The sequence below is a fragment of the Rhinolophus ferrumequinum genome, chromosome 2, assembly GCF_004115265.2.
Source record: "Rhinolophus ferrumequinum isolate MPI-CBG mRhiFer1 chromosome 2, mRhiFer1_v1.p, whole genome shotgun sequence".
Lineage (NCBI taxonomy): Eukaryota > Metazoa > Chordata > Mammalia > Chiroptera > Rhinolophidae > Rhinolophus > Rhinolophus ferrumequinum.
In genome coordinates, this window is record NC_046285.1 from 93,939,735 (window position 1) to 93,955,298 (window position 15,564).

Consider the following 15,564-nt stretch of genomic DNA (forward strand, 5'->3'; position numbering starts at 1 on the left):
ACAGATTAATGATTGCCTGGGGGAAGGGGTAGGAAAAGGAAATTGATTACAGAAGGTTATGAGGGAGCTTTTGGGGATGATGGAAATGGTCTGTATCTTGATAATGATGGCTGTTACTCAGGTGTACACATGTGTCAGAGTCATGGAACTGTATAGTTAGCTGTACACTTAAAATGTGTCTGATTAGTGTATGTAAATTATACCTCAAGGCAGTTGGTATTTTTTTAAAGCTGTAGCTAATGCATAGATGCGGGTCAGAGTACATACAAACATTAAAAATAGCTAGTTTTATGACTGCTTGAATTCTAATTGTTTCATAATTTTCCTATATAGCTCTTAAAATATAATAAATGCTAGTTTTAAAGATATGGCAGGTCCCTTCTTTTGCAATATTATTTTATCATTCAACTCGTGTCTGGGGAGAATATTTTAAAAATACAGAAAAATACTCATGGTCTCTCTAAGGAGGAAGCAAAACTATTTACTTAAGATCTTAATTTAGTAAATACATAGATATGTACTTATTCTTGTTTATAGTTTTCAAATATTTTACAATAAACTTGCACTTCTTTATAATGAGAAAAATGAGTTTTTAAGTAAAATCTTTTAGTCTGACCATGCCAGTTAGAATGGCTCTTTCCTAACAACAAATATGAAAACTTTTAAATACTATTGCATTTTGAAAATGAAATGGTTTCCCCTCTGGAGATATTTTCATTCCAGCCATAGTTCTAAAATCTTAAGATATAAGTTCATCAATGGACATTTATTACTGTAGCATGTGTAATTTGGCATGCACTTGTATTATAGTTCTGACATTTTACATGCTTAAAGATGATGGAAAAGATATAGGTGATGTATGACAGCTGAGGAATTTGAACCTATGGTCTTATGTAGAACCACAGGGCTGGAATAGGACAGGACTTCACAGATTGTCTAGGTCAGTCTCCCTGTTTTGCAGATGAGAATACTAAGGCCAAATTACCAAGTCAGTAAGAGGTAGGGCAAGTTCTTAGGCCTAGAGAACACATATCAGATTTTACTGTGATGTGACAGAGTGTGTGTGAGCTTGATGATAATTCCATTTGAGTTCTCCCGTCCCATACTTTCTTTCTTCAAATAATTTATTCCACCATGTATATAGTCAGACAGATCAGCATAACTTCTTGTAATTAGTCACTCATTAATAAATAAAACAAAAACATTTTATACCCATTTAGTCTTCCACTTGTGTCTGGTCTTCATGTTCATTAAAAGATGTGTGGATGCCAAGAAAAGAAAGTGCTCATGTGGTCACAGGTAAGATGAATGGAGACAGAAGAAAGCAAAGACAAAAAAAATAAGAAGATAAAGGGAGATTGCTTAAATGTGGTATTCAGGGCAGAAAACAAATACTGAATGCTCATTGTGTGCCAAGAACATCTCCAAGTATTTTAAAATTTTAATCAACACTCTGAGCATCCTAATGGATACCATCATCATCACCCATGTCTGAGCAAAGTCACTGAGGCCCAGCGTGGATGAATATCTGCCCCAAATCACCCAGCAGTGGGTGGTGCCCTGGTAGTGTAACTGCAGAGCAGAGCTTCTACCCTTACCCCTAGAATCTAAATTGTCGTTCAAAACTACTCGCTTGTTTGGTTTTGGTGAAGTTGAAGATTTCCCCTTTGGCCATATCAAAAACAGGAGATAAAACACTTGTTGATGAGCCTTCTCAGTGGCAATCATTTCAGGTAGCTTCAATAAAGCTTCATGAACCTCTCCAGTGTGAGACCTAGAAGCAAGAGTGGGAAGGTTTGAGGCAATAACCTTCTGTAAAGCTATTTGGAAGAGCAGTTTAATAAAAACACAAAGTCCCACTGGTTTTAGAATTTTTTATCCCATAATTCTTTGTCACACAATAATAATCTGCCATGCATGATGAATGGTTTTATTACAGTTTACAAAATCATCTCTACATGTATAATATCCCATTTAATCATCTTAACCATCCTAAGATGGATTGTTTTACTGTTACTATTTTTTATAACTATAGCTATGTTGTAGTTTAGAGGTATGGTTCTGAATGTTTAGTGGCCATTAGAAGCAGCTGCAGGCACTGGTAGGACACAGCTCTCTGGACCTGGCCTCGATGCAGTGGGCTTTGAAGTTATGTTTAGAAAGCCTTTTCTCACTCTCAGGTGATAGAGGCATTCATGGTCAATAATAACATTTGGATAGTTTCATGTTATGCCGTTAGGTCTCTTTGTTGTTAGGTGCCTGATTCAGTAGAGTAGCACGATATTCAATTAGCATGTAGCAATCAGTAAGCATGTAAGTACACAAATCACAACTAGTTAGGAGATACTGTATTTGTTTTGTTGGTGAAAGATTATATAGGGAGATTTGAAATCAGATGGCCACCATTGTGTTCTGGTTGGAAACCTGATGCATTTATTTTTAATAGAATTAGGAATTCTTCAAGTGGATAATATCTCCTTTGTGGCTGTAGTACAGAGACTGATTTAGAAAAACGAATGGAATGCTTCTGATTTAAAAAAATAAACTGAAATTCACTCTGCAGTGGTAAACAAATACATATGTGGCTTATATATTAACAATTTTATCTTCTGAACTGATAAAAATATTTCACAAGAGGATAGGCAAGATAAATCTTTTAATTAACTAAAGAAAATTCCCAATTTATGTTGTTCTAAAGCAATATTATATTAATTTAAATTCTGGAAAAGGAAATATGTCCATATTTTCACTATTCTTTGAAATAGAAAGGATGTATTCTCATTTAGTCTTTCTTGTATACATATATAACTTTACATAGTTGAAGCATAATGTCTGTTGGATTTTATATACTTTTTCCCGCAGTTACCATGGTATCCTAAACATTTTCAGTATTTGTACCATCTTTACAGTTATTATTGTCAGTAGCTGCTTAGAATCCCGTTATATTGTTTCAGCATATTTTTCTTAACCCTTCCTTTATTGCTGCAATAGTCTTACTGTTCAGCTGGTTTCCACTTTGCTCATATTCAGTTTTCCAGGCATTAGCTTGAGTAATGAGATGATATGAGGTCCCCATATTCCACTGATTGAAATTCTTTCATGTATTTCCTTTGCATTTTGAATAAAATTTAGATTTCTTACCATGTTCTACAATGCCATGCACAATTTGGTTCCCAACTGCCTTTCTGATTTCTTACCAGGGTTTTGTCCTTCCTCACTATGATCTGGCCACAAGAGCCTCTTAGAACTTCTCAGAAGTACCAGTCATTTTCTTCCCTCAGAACCTTAGCTCATACCTTTCTATCTCTCTGTAGCAGGCCTCTTCCCAAATCTTAATCTTGAGACCCCTGAGAGGTCATGTCTTCAGATTCCTTCCTTGGTCACCCTGTTATTTTCCATTAAAACACTGAATTGGTTTAATATGCCTTCCAGATAATTCTGATGCATATTAAATTTTGAGACCCGTTCATCTAGGAAATTGCTATCCAATAAAAATATCACATGAGCCACATACGTAATTTAAAGTTTTCCACAGCCATGTTAAAAAATCAAAAGGAAAAAGTCGTATTTATTTAAAGATATATTTTATTTACCTGATCAATCCAAAATATTATTATAGCATATAATCGATTTAAACAATTATTGAGATATTTTTACATTACTTTTTACATTGTCTTCAAAATCCTGTATTTTGCACTTAACTGACGATCTCAATTTGGATATTAAATTTCTATCAGAAAAACTTATTTTAGATCTTAATTTAATAAAATGTACAGTTGAACAAGTAGATAAACATACCAACGTTTTTCCAAATATACTTAAGTGTTCTCTAATAACTGGATAAAGCAGCTGTTTTAAGATTTTAATTTAAATTAAATTAAAAATTTAGTTCATCAGTAGTACTAAGTGTATTCTGAGGGCCCACGAGATGCGTATGGCTATATTAGCTACCATATTAGATGGCACAAATCTAGAACAAATCCAGATTGTACTATAAAGCTGTGTAACTGAGGACTCCACACCTTATATAGCTAATACTATTACAAAATCCCTATTACTGTCCCTCTGTGGCCTAGATAACTTTTTGCAACACCACAGCACTCTCACGAAAAATACATTCTGTGTGTGTCTTGAGTTTTGTGGCAACTTCTTTCATATTTATCTCTTAACAATGCATGTCATTGGAAAGTGGAAGGGCCATAGTTGTACGTTGTGATCTAGCTGCAAGAGATTCTGAGGTGTTGAGTTTTTGGTGTCTTCCTTGGAGAGGCAGTTCTGCATAGGTGGAAAATTTTCAAGACACTGGAAGGGTCCTCAAAGAGTGCTGGGCAGTCCCAGATGTATGGTAAATAGCCATTGTTTGTCCCCACTATAGTGTAAGCTCCTGAAGTCAGGATTGCATCTATTCTGTTCATGATATCTTATCCAGAGCTTTAAACATGATTTGGCTCAAATGGTGATGCAAAAAATTTTGGTTTAATAAGTGAGTTTATGATTCAAATCAGAGAATGTGAGCTAAGAAATATAAAACACATTCGTTTCAGTGTCTAGGGAAAATCAGTTTCAATCTGACACTGTTGTGAAGAAGACATATATTTATCTGTTTGCTTTTAACCTCTGCTACTGCTAGGATGACTTTTCTGATATCTTCCAAGGATTTCTCTGGATGACAAATTAAAAATGGAACATGAATGATAGCAGAGCTGAAGGGTAAAATAACCTTGGGTACACAGGCAAGAGTGATCCCGCTGGTGACTTCAAGAGATATGTCCGTTAGGAATCCTGCTTATCCAGTCCCTTTGAAGAGAAACTGAGTTGACTGTGGATTCTGCTGAAGGGAAACGGTAAACTGGTTTTGTGGTACTAACTCACCCTTTTCCTTCACGAACTTGTTGATTAGATTATAAGAAAGGGCAGCTGATCCAAGAGTAATCAATCCTTAGACTGGAAGCGTTTTATGGAGTTACTTAAAACAAAAAGGTAAGTTCAGCCCATCAGCTGAGAACACAGGAGGGTGACAGTAGGAGAAAACAAGTAACTCTAATGGGCCGTTTGCTGGCCTAATAAACAGAAGTAAGAAGTAGGGCCAAAGTTAATTGAAATGTATATAAAGTTAATATAAATGTGTAAATGTATACATATTGTTGTAGTCTATTTGGGCTAATATAACAAAAAATAGCATAGACTGGGTGACTTATTAACAACAGAAATTTATTTCTCACTGTTTTTGAGGCTGGGAAGTCCAAGATCAAGGTGCTGGCCGAGTCAGTCTCTGGTACAAGCCCGCTTCCTAGTCTGCTGACTTTTCACTGCATCCTCACATGGTGGAAGAGGCTAGAAAGCTCTGTGGCGTCTCTTTTATAAGGGTCCCATTTCTAAGGGCTCCCCCCACATAACCTCATCACCTCCCAAAGACCCTACCTTTTAATATCATCATTTTGGGGGCCGGATTTCAACATATGAATTTTGGGAAGGCACAGTCATTTAGACCACAGCACATACGTACACACACACACACACACACACACACACACACACACACACACACACACACGAAACTGGCTGTTTTCCTTCTTTTAAAGTTCTCTTACTAAGTCTTCATATGGGAAACATTTAATCTTATCTTCTAATTGTCTTTTGGGTTTTGAGTCAGACGTTACCTATTTAGTGGGTCTTCCCTAACTTCCCAGGCTAATTTTGTCTTCTTTGTTTCTTTCCCCTGCCCTGCTCACCTTTCATTTCTAACACATTGCACTTTTTTATCTTCTATATAGTACTTATAACCACCTGAGCTAACATACTTATTGATGGGTTTACTATTTACTATTACTTGTCCCCCTGAATATAAACACCATGAAGGGCAGGGCCCTAAATATCACATAACTGTTGTATACGCAGTGTCTCCATGGTCCCTGACATATTGTGGGTGGGAAATAAACATTTGTTCAAAGATATGTGTGAAGTACACATCTATATATGACATATATAATGTCAGGTTGGCAGACAGGAAGGAAATACTGGAAACTGCAGAGACGCTGAACTCCACAAATAGTGAAACCTTTGTGTAAAGATCAAAGTATCCTACTGCCAGTTCCTCAGAGACACCTTGGCTCCTCCCATTTCCTGCCTGTCCTGAGATCATATAGTAATTCAGGGTCAAAAGTATTGGCGTGTCTTGCCACAAGGCTTTCCAAGTCATAGTTTTTGTTGATTAAATTATGGTGTAGAGGATCTTTCGTGGGTTTGTCATTTTTTCTTCTTTACTCTGTTAATAGTACTCCAATTTCTCTCTAAATCAGTGGATCTCTGTAGGGAAAATTTTGCTCCCAGAACATCTGAGGCTATCTGGAGACATTCTGTGACTGGGAGGGTGACCAGGTGGTGATGCTAAACATCCTACAATGCTCAGGAGAGCCTCCCACAACAAAGAGTTATCCAGTACCAAATGTCAGTATTGCTGAAATTGAGATATAATGCTCTCAACTATCACTCCATCCATTGTTTTTATACAGATGATGTAGTTTTTACTTTGACCCAAATCTATGGGTTTTCTGCCACTTGTTAACAATGGAAGAGTTGGAACAGAGAAATCGAGTTAATACCAGACATGCTTCTCATTAACCAGGCAGATTGATTACATCTGTATGTCTACTCTCTTTCCTAAACTTCACTAAACAATAATCAAGAATTAAAATTTTATCAATTCATAAGGTAAACGAAAGTAAGAGAGAAGATACCTGTGGACATGAGATAGTTATGAATTTTGGAAGTTGGAAGAATGTGAGTTGAGAAGTACCTGACCTGGCATAGGGCAAAGACACCTTAGCTTAAGTATATGCAAAAGGTAATCCAATTGTAATGCTCAAAACTTGCAGGTATAGGTAACATGGAAGGCAGTGGTAGGAAGCAGAAGTGAAATGAGAAGGATTGGTTTAAAGTGGGTACATATAAGTGGGTGGATTCCACGAAGTGATTCTTCCCATAAGTCCAGTACCCATCTGACACCCTACATAGTCTTTACAACATTATTGATTATATTCCCCATGCAGTATTTCACATCCCTGTGACTGTTTTGTGTACACATGGAGTTAATATAAAGTAATGTTGAATGTCAACTACAATTTCATATATACATGTGTATATATATATATAATAAATACATATATATATATATATATATATATATATATATATATTCATGGGATGTAAAGTACAGCATAGGGAATATAGTCAATGGTATTCTAATAGCAATGTACAATGTCAGAGGTGTAGCAGACTCGGGCGGGGGTTATCACTTCATGAGGGGTGTAAATGTCTAATCATTATGTTGTTTTGTACACCTGAAACTAATAATAATAAAAAAGAAAAGAAGATTATAAAAAAAAAAAAGACTTAAAAAAAGTGGGTGGGCTCCAGATCTCTGCAATCATGAAATGCCAGTTGCTATACTTTCCTTCTTCTCTCCATCCTTTTCCACTCCATCTCCCCTCCTACTCACATGAGCACTTCAAATGTGGAATCTGAACAATTTGAACACAAGACAGTTTCTGTAATCAGTGGTCCCAAGCATGCCTAGGCTAATATAAGTGAGGGAGTAGTAATATGAGACAGTGGTGTTGGACTCAAGCCTTTTAGTTCTGGTAGGCCATAATGAGAAGTTCAAAATTCATTCTAAATATGGCGGAGTGACTTTCAGAGTTTCAAGAAGAGGAAATGCCACATATCTTTAAAATTTTACTCTGATTGCTATATAGAAAATGGATTATTGAGAGACAATGATATAAGCAAGGAGAGAATTTTGGAAGCTGTTTTTATACTCCATGGTGATCTGGATCTATGTGATGGTAGAATAGATGAGAGAAATGGGTGATTCACCTCCCATCATAGAAAGAGAAGAACAAAAACATGCTGTTGATGGAATATATGTAGAAGATGAGGGAAGGGGGGAATAGCAGATGAGTGTTAAATTTTAAATTGGACAATGAGGCAGATGTTAACCCCATTTACTGAGATGAAGAAGGCTGCAAACATAAAGGTTTGGAGTTGGGGGTTGGGACAGTAATAAGTTTTGCACATGTTAAGGTGCCTACTTTGATATCCAAGTGGAAATGCCAACTAAGCAATTGAGAGATCACACAGGATCAAAACTAAAGATACAAATTTGGGACTCATCAATATATTAATGGTGGCATGAGTTGAGTTGTGCCCCTCAAAAAGGTATGTTGAAGTTCTAACCCTCAGTACCTTCGAATGTAAAACTTTTTTGGAAATATGGTCATTTCAGGTGTAATTAGTCAAGTTAAGATGAGGTCATCGTGGGGTAGAGTGGGCCCTAAGTCTAATATGACTGTGTATTTAAGGGCAAGGACCTGGATGAAAATATTCTAGAAGAGAATATATGCAGAAAATAGGGTCAAGAATTAAGCCATGAAGCCCTCCAACCGAGAGGATCTAAAGCACTGCCCCAGTTTCTGACTGGTTTTTGACTCTAAGGGTACCCCAGTGGTCTCTCCCACAGTACCCAGGGTTCCTCTCAGATACATAAGCTCATGATATCTTAACTAGACTCTCCACACTTTTGTCATGATTTCCCCTGGAGTTGTCCTTGTGCCTCTGTCTTTTACAGTGACTCGCACCAATGCTGCCTCCCTAATACTAGAGAGAGAAAGGCTGGCAACCCTGTGAAGCACCTCTCTTATTACTGTACGTTAAAGGAGTTTACAGATGTGTCTAGCGCACAGCTAATAAACAATGCAATCAGAACATTAAGGTCAGAGGATTTCAAAACGCATTCTCCTTGGTTATATTCTCACTATAACCTATTATGCCAATAACGAGAGGGGGCAGCCTTTACAGCATTACAAACATAGCGATATTTTGCTCTAGTGGACTCCTGGACTCTCCTTCACAATATGTAATGCAATCCATGTCCCATATATAGACGTAATGATTAACCTACCTTCAATATGGGACACTTAACAAGGAGGAAATCTTGCCTTCTGTCTACTGGAATTAATGCCTCTGCTCTCTAATTGTCCAGCAAGCATACAAGGCTTCTCATATATGTTCCCTCTTGATTACAAAAAAGATGTCATACACTTTAATGCAGATTCACCATCTTCTACTTCTCTATGACCAGAAGATATGAAATATCTTCTATTTCCACTTCTTAATGTGAGAAGTAAGCCGAGGTTCAATAATACTTCTCTTTTATAAAGTTGGTTCAAACGTAGGAAGGTACAGAGGCTTATTTACTAACCACCCAGGAGTTCATTGTGGAATTGAAATACATCTAATGTTTTTTCCCTATTTCCCAGATCATATTAGTGCTTTCAGTTTTAGTTTAGAATCTTTTTCCAGACCTTTATTTTCAAACTTCAACCAGCTTTTCCTTTAATCCAAGTTTATTCCATCCACTTGTGCTCTGACTTCTATCTCCTAATTATAGTCCTCCTAAGAGAATTTATTTTAGTATTTTAAAAATTCAATTAATTTAGACAGAAAATCAGTGGTGAACAAAAGGTCCAAAACTTAAAGACAGGATAAGTGTTACTGATTTTCCTTTTGCCTTAGGCTGCAATGTGGGTTGACATGGCACTGTTACTTGTCTTTATTTAAAATTTTGATGTTATGTTCCTCATTGATTTTTCTGCATTAGGTTTTTAAAAATTACTTAACTAATTAACTAATTTGTTTATTTATTTTTATTAGTTTCACGTGTACAAAACTACGTAATGATTACACATTTACACACTTCACAAAGTGATAACCCCAACAAGTCTACTACCCATCTTACACCATACATAGCTATTATGATATCATTAACTATATTCCCTATGCTGTCTTTTACATCCCTTGATTGTAAACCTATTTTTAAATTATAGTGGACATTTAATATTATTTTATATTACTTTCAGGTGTGCAGCACGATGGTTAGGCATTTAGTTCTATTTCTGGGTATATCTCCTCTTCTTTTATTTGGGACATGTTTCTTTGTTTCCTCATTCTGCCTGCCTCTCTGTGTTTGCTTCTGTGTATTAGGTAGATCTCGTATGTCTCTCAGTCTTTTCTGGGAGGCCTTATGTAGTATGTGTCTTGTGTGGTCCAGTGGCACAGTCTCCTTGATCTCCTGTGTGTGCTCCAGGAGTGTCCCTTGAGTGCAATGTGTGTGTTCTCCTGTTGTAGTTGAGCCTTGATTGTTTTTGGTGTATCAGTGGGTGGGACTGACTTCCAGGCTGACTGACTGTGAGGACTGACTGTGTGTATGAGCTGCTGTGTGTGGGGCTGACCCCTCAGAGGGGGATTTGCCCCCTCCGGCTGTTGTGCCTATTGAGACAACCTCTTAGGTGTGCCCACTTGTGGGGCTAACCAGGTAGTGCTCTGGTGTGGTCTGAAGTTGGCCTCTGAGTGTGTTGTTTCTGGTGTCTCTTTTGGATGGGCTCCCATGCAGGCTAATTTCAACCTTGCATGTGACCAGCCCATGGCTACCTGGTAGGAGCTACATACAAAGGAGCTACAACCACATACAAAGCTATATGTGGTTGGCTGCTGTCTGTGCTGGACCTGGAGTCATGTGGGGGTAGCCTCACTGTGAACTGAGGCAGCTGCCACCAGTATTGGGCCTGAGGCAGCTTAGCAAAAGGCCCATGGCCCCCTAGGCCTGTTGCCAACTGCTGGCTCCCCATAAGGCTCAGCTGTTGAAAGAGCCTCCTTAGGTGCAGAGGCTGGCCTGGTTGACCTGGTGTAGAGAGGGCCTTCGGCGATGCAGCAGTAGCTGTGCGGGGCCTGGTCCCAGGGAGCCAAGAGGTGTGGCTGATAGTTTTTACAAAGTTAAGGCAGATTGAGTTCTTGCCCCAGTGTCTGGCATGTGACCACTTCAAAAAATGCCCTGAGAACTCCTCAGCCAGCCATAGCTTGCCTTGGCTGGCTATGATTCCCGAGTGAAGACCAAGAGAGGCTGCAGCACAGATTGTGGTTCACTGGCCACCACCAAAAGTTCTCTGGGCCACTGCAGGCCATCCATTGCTATAAAAGGCTTCTGCAGATTGTGGGGTGGGGCTGGCCACTCAGTAGCTGAGAGAGTCTGGGGTGATGCAGTACTATCTGTGCAGGGCAGGGACCTGGGCGTTACCAAGGTGGTGCACACGTGCGAGTTTTACCAGACCAGTGACGTCTCCAATTTGGCCCTTTGGGGGAGGGTTCAACATAGAAAAGATGGTGCCCTTCTGTAGGCTGTATGTGAGGCAGGCTCCACACAGATAATGGCTGCTGTCCCTCCGGCCTTTGCCTCAAAGCCACACAACTCAGTCTTTCCCCATATGTCTTTGGCACCTCTTGAGTTGCTGCCCCCAGAGACCAGGTGAGTGTTTGCAAGCATATGAGTCTGTATGCAGGCCTTTTAAATGGTGTCGGGGTTTCTAGCTGCCTTCCATGTCACTGGGACAGACAGACAGTGTCCTTACTGATCTTCTCTGTCAGATGTTAAGGGAACTCCTCTTCCTGGCACAGGACCCCTGGGCTGGGGAGCTCGGTGTGGGGCTGGGACCACTCAATCTTCTGTGGGGACCTCTGGCACCGAGGTGTCCCTTCCGGTGTTCAACCACTGTCTGTGGATCTGAGGTCAGCCCATTTTGTGTCTCCATCTCTCCTATCAGTCTCAATGTGGCCTCTTGTTTATATCCTTAGTTATAGGGTTTCTGTTCAGCTAGTCCTCAGATGACTCTTGAGGTTGATTGTTATATAATTTATTTGTAATTTTGGTGTGATCCTGGGATGCAGTAGGCATAGCGTTTACCTAATCTGCCATCTTGGACCCAAAATCCTAAGAGAATTTTTTCTGCGTGTATCTCTTATTCTGCATTTTAGCATCTCTTTTTTTCTTCTGGGGCTCTTTTCCTCAGTATGTAAACATGCCTGCAGATGTTATAAACTGAGAAACTATGTAGTCTCTTTGGTAATTTTAAGTGTTGTGCATAAGTTTTTGGCAAAGCAACATCTCTACAGATTTTTGTTGCTTCTCTGAGAGACGTGTTTCTGCTTTATGAATATATTTATAATGTAGTCTGCTTGTATACTGTAATTTACTCTTTGATATTGTATGTATTCTAGCTTGAGCAGCTGTTTTCTGGAATAAGGAGCTCAGATAAAGAGGACTTCAGGAAAGGGATACAGACATAATTTTAAATGTACACTGGAAATAAACCAGAAAAGGAGGGACATTTGCTTTTGTGTGTGAACATTTTGGTGGCCCTTTGATTTCTTAGCAGTGGTGTTGTCTAAGACTGAATGACCTGCGTGCTAAGGAAAGACTTTGTATGGGGCTATTGTGTTCAGATATGATTGTTCTGTTGGGTGAGGCCGGTGGAAAGGCGACACCTCCATGAGGGTCGAGATCCCTCCTTAAGGGAGAAGATATTCCCTCAGTTAATCACTAGGAAAAATGGAGATCTGTGTCAAGAAGGCAAACCTCATGGTAGGATAAAAGGGAGATTTTCTTTTTCAGTTAAAGTTTTGAGACAAGGGAGATTATACTCTGAATCAGGACACTGTATGAGTTGGCACCGCTATATTGAGTTTGGCCAGCAGCTAGGAATACTGTATAACCCTGAGAATGGGTATGAACCTGGGGGCTCTGAGATCATGTATATACCGGAGAGGTTGACAGTTACTCTGTCTTGTAATTTTCCCTATTATCCCTGAATCTTCAGTCAGGCATTAAAAGATCCACCCTGGTCTTGGCTCTATAGCTTAGTATGTGGTCAGAGACATTTAGAATGATTACAGTAGTTGTAGGCACCAACCTTGTATGGCTGATCTTGGCAGAGTGGCAATCTTATGCCAAAGCAGCAGTGGCCAGCTCTATGAAAAGGCTAACATTTTCAGAATGGGTCATGGGAAACTCATAGAGATAGTTAGAATGTTATTAAGTCTGTAAGAGAATAGATATGGGTTCAGAGTCATGGCATTTTGGGCCATTCATAGACATGTGGTCTTCAAGCCTCGTGAATACAACACTGTCTTTGATAATCCTTCATTTCCCCTCCTGTATCATAAAACCACATGTCTCTTTCGCCTCTAACCCTGAGAATATGCAATGAAAAAATAATGATTTTACTCTTTCTGACTCATGGAGAATGATGGATTTGTCAGAAGAATGATGAGAAAAATGCAATGTCTAATTAATAAATAAATCCACATTGGATGTCTATATTTTACCACATTTGGAAAATAATTTTTAGGTAATTTTTTGGTTAGAAATAAATCAAAGTAAACTATAAGTCAATGTGAGGTAAAAGGGAAAAACAGCAGAGGAGACATCAAAAGATCAGGATTTTAATTCTGAATAGTACTCACTTTCAGTGAGTCCTTCTAACTATCCCTTTGCAATTCTGAGCTTCGATTTCCTGGACACTGCAATAGCAACACTCATACTCTCTCTGCTTATATCACAGTAAGAATGAAATGAAATAGCATATGCAAGGCATATAATATATACACCTCAGTTATTATTTCTACCTTTCCATAATCTCTTCTATCCCTTGAAATCCCAGTTCCTTGATTCTGTGAAAGTTAGACATATAGAAATATTTAAAAATGCTAATAGTAAATGGTATGCTGTTATCCATAGTTTATGGAAAGATTAGAATAAAAGTATTTTCAAGTATACATTTGATTTAAAAAATTTAAAGTGAAAACTTCATGCAATTGATATTATTATCTTGGGGACTATAAACAAAAATAATAACAAGCATGACCACCCATGAAAAGAAACATTCTGTTTTTCAGTTGCTGCAAACCCATATTTTTTATATGATTTTCTTAAGTACGTTATAATAAAGCATACATGGTATCATCTGTATCCCCAAATGTAAAACTTTCAAAGCAAAGAATTTTGGTTTGGGAAGTGGTTACAAAATCATAAAAATAGCTGTCTGTATCAGTCTTCTAGGTATGCTATAACAAAATAACATGGACAAGGCAGCTTAAACTACAGAATATATTTTCTCACAGTTCTGGATGCTGGAAGTCCAAGATCAAAGTGTTGGCAGATTTGTTTTATCCAAAGGACTCTCTCCTTAGCTTGTAGACTTAGCTGCTTTCTCACTGTGTTCTCACACAGCGTTTCCTTTATGTGCATGCATGCATCCTTGGTGTCGCTTTTCTTCTAAAGGACACAAGTCACTTGGAATTAGGGTCCCACTCCTATAACCTTAATTACCTATTTAACCTTAATTACCTATCTAACGGTGCTATATTCAAATACAATCACATTAGAGGTTATGGATTCAACATATGAATTTTGGTGGTACACGATTCAGGTCCTAACACTGTCATAAGACATGTCCTTAAAACTGAAGAACTCAGCAAAACCTAAAGTATATTATCAATGTACAGTGACAAATTAGAAACCCAATGCTGGCTAATGGTAATTAAAAGAATAATTACAGCTAATTATTATTTTCTTTAATCATTTATTTTACTCCTGGATGTGGCTCAATTAAAGAAAATGATCGATTATAACAACATACTTTATGTTTCAGTTCCATGTATGGAAATGTTGACAGTGATTGATTCCCTAGTATAAAAATATAATCATGGTATTAAAACATGGGATATTAAAAACATTGTTTCATTTATTATAATCAAGGTTCAAAATTTTATGTCGATTCATACAACAGAGGACAGTTTGGGAATTTTCTAATTGTGATAGAAAGCACAATAAAGGTGACTAGGGAGTGTTAGTAAGTTAAGGTGACATGCAGGAAATAGCCAAACACCCTTGGGGAGGTTGCTTAATCTCTTTGACTCTCAGTATCAACAGTGGCAAAATGGAGTTGCTTTAATGAAGACCAAATTCCTTTCCATCTCAAAAGCATAAACGGCTCTCTGCTGGGTGCTGGATTAGGGTGAGAAAGTAGGAGTTCAGCTGGGTGAGAAGGTAAGAGGTTCAGGTGGGTTGAGGGGGTGGGGGTGTGATGGACAGAAAGTTTTTAAAGAAACTCTCTTCCTCCTTCCCCACCAGGGAACATGAACTATTAATCTAAGGGGTCAGATTATCTAACCTTAGTTGGGACTCTTGCAAATAGACAGGTGATCTTGTGTTTAGAGGCTACACAAATGTGTATGGCTCTCTCTCCTGTTCCTTCCCTCCAATGGCAGAAAAAGTTGTGCTGAACCAGATTGCTCACAGAAGGCACAATCTGCATTCTGCTCTATTCTTTTTCTTCTCTCCTTGACTTATACGGGGAAAGTTAGTTGGGGCCTTTTCCACTGAGAGATGGAACTGGCCCTCTCTGTGGAAGTCTGGCACTGGTGTCCTCCCAATCTCTTTCTCTGTTCCGTGTCCAGTGGTTAATAAGTATTCAGGTTCAGGGTTATAAACCTTATAGGTGGTCTTGCCTGGCATCCTAATGTTCTCTTCACTGGAGTTTCTGACACAAGTCTAGTTGTTGGTGAGTCTCACTTTATTTTTCCTTCCTTATAATTCCCTTGGAGAACTTTAAAAAAGGGACAAATGGGATATATTTGACATAATTGGCGAGATTCATGTGTTTCTACATTTCT